This window comes from Bactrocera oleae, chromosome 2 (assembly GCF_042242935.1).
Source record: "Bactrocera oleae isolate idBacOlea1 chromosome 2, idBacOlea1, whole genome shotgun sequence".
In the NCBI taxonomy this organism is placed as follows: Eukaryota; Metazoa; Arthropoda; class Insecta; order Diptera; family Tephritidae; genus Bactrocera; species Bactrocera oleae.
In genome coordinates, this window is record NC_091536.1 from 64,380,170 (window position 1) to 64,388,636 (window position 8,467).

The window sequence follows — 8,467 nt, forward strand, 5'->3', positions numbered from 1 at the left end:
TTTTGAGCCATCAAAACACCGATTTGATAGTTTATACTCCGTATAGTCCTGACTTGGCACTGAATGTCTTTTTTTTCGTTCGTAAAAAAAACGAGTCGTACGTTCTTCCTCTTCTTTCATTCACGACACCACAAACTAATATATTTTCTGTCAAATGTTCTCCAAAAAAGTAATGTAAGTAGTTAATGTTGAACAGTGATAAGAAAAGTAGAGAAGTTCTTGGTACTTTGCAGTTAACTTAGATTCAGAATAAAAATTGCAGTAAGACATTCCACTCCGAATAAAGTTCTTTTAATGAACCATTGTTTTTATAAAAATGTTAAAGGTTACTGTGCAAGCAAATCAACATGTTGCACAGGGTATATTGGTGGTAACTCCCAAAACTTATTGATATGGAATTCCGGGCAACTGTCGTCCATCCGTCTCACTGCTTGTACGAGTACAATAACTTAAGTAAAGTTACGAGAATATAGATGAAACTTGGCACTTTAGATAGGATGATATAAAATTGTCACGCCCTCAAAATGCCGTTAATTGAACAGCTAGATAGTGTCAAATTAAGACACAAAACTGTAATATGGTACAGAAAAAAGTTTAAAAGCTTAAAGTTTAATATTTGTGGCCTAGCCCTCTAATAGGTTTGAAGCACGTATCTTACAAACCACTAGAGCTATATGGACCAAACTTGCTGACGAAGAAGCCTTCCGAAACTTCCGTATACAGTGCGAAGGTGGAAATTTTTTGATATATCAGTATATATATACGTCAGAAGAATTAAATTCTTCTTCCAAAATTTGACAAAAATGCCTCATTGGAATCGTTGGACTGGCTGGCTTACTTTCAGGTGAAATCTTGTATCCCAGAAAATACTCGACTTATGTCTAAAATTTGGTGTATCCTTATGTTAATGTGGGAAAATGGGTGAACTCGAACTACAATCACGCCTAATTCCCATACATAACAATTTTAAACTTTTGTACAAAAAGTGCACTTAAGGTACATTTGGCATTACGAGTGAAAAATTGTCGAAATCGGACCACACATTGTCAAGTTTCCAGCCACAAAATATGTTCACCTCAGCGCCTTTAAAATATCGAACAATTGGTGAGATTTAAACAGATTAAGAGATAATTTTTTCGTGATAACAATATGCCTTTGTGACAAAAATGGGTACAATCGGTGCCCATATACCTAACAAGTAAGGAAGCACTAAGTTCGGGTGCAATCGAACATTTTATACTCTTGCGAATTTCTTCATGTGATGCCTGAACTTTATATTAAAAAATATTTCGAAAGAATTAAACATTCATTATTTAAAGAAATCGTGAATAAAATACCATTAAATTTTATATCTTCTTGATTTATATTGAAGATAATTAACATAGACATATAAACATCAAATGAGGTATACAAGTATGTTTTGTGATATCAACTCACTCGAAGAAGCTAAATTTAATACACATTGAGTTGATGTGGAAAACGTCAACTAAAGGATCGGAATTCATTATATTAGGGATATGAGATTTAATTTCATTAAATTACTACACATTTTGACCAGTTTAAATGGTTTCAAGTCAGGTGTAAGAGAAAGCATTAATTTGGACATTGCTCAAGTATACTTGAGAACATCTTTTCAAGCAATTCTTTAAATATTATATATAACTTACACACAGAATGACATATTCGCTATATAACTTGTTATCGAAACGAAAATCATTATATATAGTATATGTGAGTTGGCGGTAGTATTGACCCGATGTTTATCTATTTTTGCCTATACCACTTACTATTAACATGCCACGTATAGTATGTATATGGGAGCTCAGAGAAGTATTGACTAGATTCTGTTATCAGAAAAGGGTTCTCTCCAAATTTCAATTATACCTATACCTCACACATTGACCGATGCTTTCAATAACAAGTCAACTTCGAGCACTGGGGTCCACATATTCGGTACCTACAGATTTGGTTCGATTTGGACAATTTCTGGTCTTAAATTGCCCACTTCAAAGGCACTATTATTAATTGGTGGTTTATGTGTATACTGGAATTTAAAATTGTGTTATATGGGAAGTAGGTGTGATTGTAGTCCGATTTACTTCATTTTCCTACTGTAATTTAGATATATCAGAATAATGTTATGTACCGAATTCGGTTACAATCGGTCGAGCAGGTCTCGAGATATGTGATTTTACCTGTTGTTGTTGTTGTAGCGGCAGAATTCTGCCGAGTTGACAGTCTCAGACAGTTATCTCTTTAGTAATTTTTAACAAAACCATTATATGGGAAGGGGGCAGAGTTGAAAAAATTTGTATTGTGCAAATTTAGATAATATAGATTTATTGGTTTGGAAGATATATACATTAAACTTATTAGGGGGCAGGACTACGCTCACTTTTTAATGGTTTTAAACCGCAGGTGCCCCTCCATAATGTGATTTTTTGTGCCAAATTTGATTTCTGTATCTTAATTTACGGCTTAAATACAGAAATTTATACGTTTTTGATACCTTAATTCTTACTTCGGATTTGAACTCGTCTCTTCATCCTGATAATTTATATATATATAACCCCATATCTAACCAGATCATTTTTAGGTGATACAAGCAACCGTTAAGTGAACAAAACTATTATATTCTGTAGCAACATGTTGCAAAAGTAAAAATAAAAATAAAATATTTTCTAACTTCCGGTTGACCTTATATCATATAATATAATATATATTGGGCAATATTTAAATCATCTTTACAAAATTAGGTGAATGTATAATATTGAATAAAACATATGTGTACTATGGTTTAATGCTGAACATTTGTGAAATGACTTTACTCATACAAGAAGACGGTCATATTTAAAATCTTTAAAATTTAGCATCAATTTAGATGCATTTATAAAACAAGAAGGCGATTTTTTCCCCGCGGTATTATTATTTTTTTTTTTTGTTTATCAAAATTAGAATATCAGTAGACGACTAAATGAATACTATGAGTATGTATGCAGTATGATTTTGATTCAAGCAATGCTAAATAGCGCTTATCAGAAATGATTCGATGATTTAAATACGTAAGCAGAGTTCAAGAAGCCCGTTGAACCATTCAAAAACCTTTGTTTTACAAGAAGTCCCATAACTCATATAATCATATAAATCAGGGAATTCTGCGCACATATACACAACAATAAATAATTCTATATATCTACTTATAATCTCTTTGAACAAAAATAAACCACGCGTCCGCAGGTCTCGCAATACTTTGACAAATTTTGTGTATCGACACATATGGATACTTTCAAACATATGCACGTACGTGAGCCAATACGTGATCGGTTGATGAAACGAAAATTAAGCAAAGAAACATTTATTGAAATATCGATAACTTTTATTCTACTCAAATCAAAACAGAACAAAAAAACAACAACCACTTAGGAATTGAAAAAAATTTATAATAGTAATAATCGCGAAAATGCCATCATAGTACGAATAGCTTACTTGTTTTCAAGGCAATTCAGTAACTCAGTTGCTTGGCGACTCAGTTGCATAACATCCTCGATATGCAAATCTGCACAGCTTCTTATTTATTTCTAGTCGGAAGTGTTTCTTCAATGTGACTTTATCATTTGTTATGGTTTGGTGTTGAAAATTTTCCAAACAATAAAAGTAACTGCTTTGAAATCAACTACTAACAGCGTTTTTGAATGGAAGAAGAAGTAGATGGAAAGACAGAAGTTGCGTTTATAAATAACAAAATAAAAATGTTTTGTTCACCAATGTTATAAAATAAGAATTTCGGCAAAATTTTAATGCGCAAAATCTGTATGCAAAATTTTGTGGAGAATTTATGTTGAGGACGACTGCTTTTGAGGTGACTGAAGCGACACATGCAAAGGTTGGTGCTTACGCATTTATACATACACATATAGTATATGTATGGATGGGGATTGGGGTCATCAGAAAGTTACAAATAGTATTTGAGTTTTTTCTATATTATCAAAATGTTTCGAAATTTTTTTCTTATATTTCTTGACAGTTGAAATAAGTAGAGCATGCGGAAACCAGCGTTACTTCACTTCTTTGGGATATTTAAAATCAACTCATTTCTAACTGTCTAACTATAGAGGCCTGAAATGTCTTATCAAAATTTATGAAATAGAAACCCAAACCTTATAACCATAGAAGTTACAAACCCCAACAAAAGCTACAATGTCTAGGTTTTTCGTAAATGTTTGTGCATACTATATTATGAGTTTTACCCTGGATCAACGATATTTCAAATTATGAAATAGAGCTCAAACAGGTAAAACCCGAAAATTCAGAACGTGTTAGAAATATATTTATGTTATATTATATTTGCTACTTTCTTAGAGAAAGGCTGTTTTGTAATTAAAAAGACCGATTAACTCATTCAAATATATTTTACTATTTACAAATCTACATACATAGATTTTCGAATTTTGACCATTTTTTATGATCTTAAGAGTTACCCACTAACACACAAATATTTTAAGTATGCAGCTATAGAAGACAGGAATCCATTATTTTCGCATTAAATTGAACGTTTTAGCATCATTAGAATGATTCGATTTGGATCAAATATCCTACGCTTTGTACGATGCGTGCTGCGTTGTCCTGGTGAAACACACCAAAACTATTTGCTTCTGGTCGATTGTTTTGTTAAGACATTCTAATTGCTGACAATGCAAGTACAAATTAATAGTTTAGGCCTCCCCTATGCTAACAGTAGATGACTCCCTGCCAATTCCACCGAAGTTTTCGTAAGTAACCGGCTTTTCATCACCAGTAACTATCAGTTTCAGAAATGGATATATTTTGTTGCGATTCACCAGCCATTCGCGATAGGAAGTCGGTCCATGAAGTTTGTTTTATCGTTGCGCACGATTAGCTGTTCAATATCAGGACCATAACTATTATTCACATTTTTAGCTGCTTGACTTGAGTTTTCGTCTTTATCGATGAAAACCTGTAAAACATGGACAAAGTACAGAGGAAGTTTTTTTAGTACGAAGTCGAATTTTTCTAGCACCATATAGAGGAACCAGAGATACAGATTTCTATAGCCATCTTTTGAAAAAATAACGGATTTATTTTGCCTAGGCCGTATATATAGTGAACAATCTTTTATGAAAATAATTTCATCTTCTCACCTTGCAGGACAAAAACACATAAAATAAATTAGTTGCTTGTATGGAAAAGAACAGTCGGCTGAGTGGTTAGGCTTGTGGCTAATATGATTTACAACTAGTTCATTTGATCTCATTAACATTTTGTTATAACTAACATAATGCCAGTTTTTGCTTGCTTTACTTCGTTAGCAAAGCTTAAAAAAAGATTTCAGATATTCACAACATCGCAGCTCTCCATACTAAGTTCGGCTTATAACTTACCCAATTTCCTTTACATTCTGATATATAAATTCTATATGATTTGCTAGACGCAAATAAACCTTTAAAATTCACACTATAAACTTATCACAATCAAGTTATGTCGTTATTCTTTTTGTCGTCCCGAATTTTCGACACTCAATGTCTGTTCTTAGCGATGGCTATACAATAACACTCTTATTAACTCATGTTCAAGAACTATCCAGGAGAATATTGCGACAGGTATTCGTGCTAATATCCAATAGAACGAGCTGCTATTGTACATAACACCCTGTGTTAGCAGTTTTACATATAATTTTCATAGCTAGAGCCCAAAAATATGCTGTAATATAAGAATAGATATTGCAAGATCGAAATATATATTATGTAAGATATAAATAAGTGCATACATAAAAAATTTTTAGATTATATAAATTACAAATAAACTTGCTAATTTTGAGTTATAAAGTTATATATTTCAATATATTTTTATTGGGAGCATAAAAACACACATACATATACACTTACACACCTGTATTGCAAATATTATCTGTGCTTGTGACTTTTATGTGTCGGCAAACAATTCGTTTAGGTTAAAAACCCCCTTGGTCACTTCACATCTTTTATATATGTATATGTATGCACAATATTGCTTATATATATTGTATTTACCATATACTCATATTATATTATATAATTTAATTGTATAGTTCTTCTTGTACTTATGCAAATTTGAACTTGTATCAATTAATAACATTGCTGATACACCAGAAATGCATGAAATCACGCCAGTGGACCTCGAAGAAAAGGTATTTTATTTTTGCATGCTATACACAAAATCAAGTGCTAAAAGCGTTTAGAAAAATATTCATATACACATAAATATTTATACATTTAACTGCACACATACATACATATAAATAAAATCGTAAAATTTGAATAAATTTTATACTTTTTTGTTGTTTGACTGCGCGATTGCTTCCGATCGAAGTTGCTCTTGCATTGTTTTTGGTCAAGATCATGGCTAAATGGTTTCGTCTGACGGCTTACACGCTTATTCATTATGTTTTAGTATATGAGTGTGTATCGATAGATATCTATTTGTGCCGTCGTTCATTCACTCGATTTAAGAGGCTTGACTTCTCTAGCTGATCAGTTGATGGCTGTGGTAATGTGCGCGGTACCGTTGATGGATTAGATTGTATATACAGACATATATTATATACACTTGATTATAGTAAGTGTATATGTTTTGAATGTTCTTACTCATGCGGAAATAACTCCTTGTAGATTATTACGTTCCATTTATATTTTGTATTTTTATTTATTTTATTTTTACATAATATTTTAAAGATTTTTCAACACTTGTAAATTGCGTAATCATGTTTCTGGCACACATTTAGCATAATAAGGAAATTCTCCGTACACCAAAAAGTACCACATTTAAGTTTGTATCATGTCGTCTCTCGTGCAGATCATAGCACAAAGATTTCTGAAATAAATTGTCGACAACTGGCACATAATAATTCACGTTTCTGCATGAAAGCTTAATTGCAATTAACAATTAAATTGTACCTGTCCTTTTATTTTGTGGGTGTGAAGTTTCAGCTACTACCGCAATATTTATATTATATTCCACGCTGCGTCAAGCAACAAACCGATCTTTTCAAATCTTAATGTTCTACAAAGCTTTCGGAGAGATGTGTCATAATGACACTTAATTCGGTATAGTTTTTATTCATATATGTATATACATAATATATATGGGTTTGTTATCAAATGCTTGACACATTTACATATGTATTCTCTCTTTTATATAGTGAACAATTGCCACTTACATTTTTGTTATATTTTTTATTTTCCTTTGCCTTTTTGTCCAATTTATACTTTGTTTTGGTTCTTAATTTCAAGGTCTTCCATGTCATTATATTTATTTGCTTCGTGATTGGTTTTGATAGACTTAATGTGACTGACAAGGAGAGTTTTATAAAACAATAAAAAATTATGCTATGCCAGATCGAAGGGGTATATTGAGTTTGCTAAGAAGTTTTTAACACCCAGAGGAAAACGTCGGAGACGCCATAAATAATGTATCTAAATGATAGATGTGACGAGCTGAGTCTGTATACCTGTATATACGCTTTTTCTCCCCAAAAACCAGCTAATTTGGCGGAACCGCCGATATCGGATCACTAAAGCATATATGTAGCTGTGATATGAACTGATGAAACAGTCCTTATATGGAAAACGTTTTAATTGGACAAAATATCTTTACGAAATTCGATATTGATTATTATCCAATTCAACATTATAGCTACGCTACAAACTGGCAAATCACAATCAAGATAAAGTTTTTTTTATACCATTTTATGTTATAAGAAATATACATGAAGAGTATTGTAGCTTCGGAGCATCGGAAGTTAATGGACTTTCTTGATTTGTATTGCTGAAAACTAACGACCTAAATTAGACTTGAGCAATCTATTATGAAGTCAAAGCAGCTGAAGGAATTTACATTGTATGAGAAGTAAGTCGTTTTCTGATGACCATGACTTTAAGGATAATAGGTCATCATGGGAATAATATGTATATTTTCTATTTGCCCATCAAAATTTGCCTATTATGGTAGTAAAGCCATTTGCAAAAAATCTTGACAAATTGATAAACGCTTTTAAAACGCTTTTAAAAGAAACTTGGTTCTTCAAGAGATTAATGCCACCATCGACGCTGAAGTTAGAAAATAATTGATAATGGATGCAAAATTGTTGCAGATATTTCAGAGTATGTCGAGACGAAAACACGGAATCGATTTGAATTCAAAAGAAACACTTTCTACGTCATACTTGACAGCGTTATCTGTGGCATGAAGAAAATATTCGCTAACGACATTAACGAATCGTTGTCATTTCTATTGGCCATGAAAGACGATCAACTCAACGCAGCTGCTAAAAATTTTTCAAAAAAGTATTCCGTTGATATTTCTAATAAATTGTCCAATAAAGCTATTCACCTTAGACACATTTGCGATGCAACGCTTTAAGAATATTTTGCACTCTACCCGTTTCTGTTTCAAGGGGTGAACGTTCGTTTAG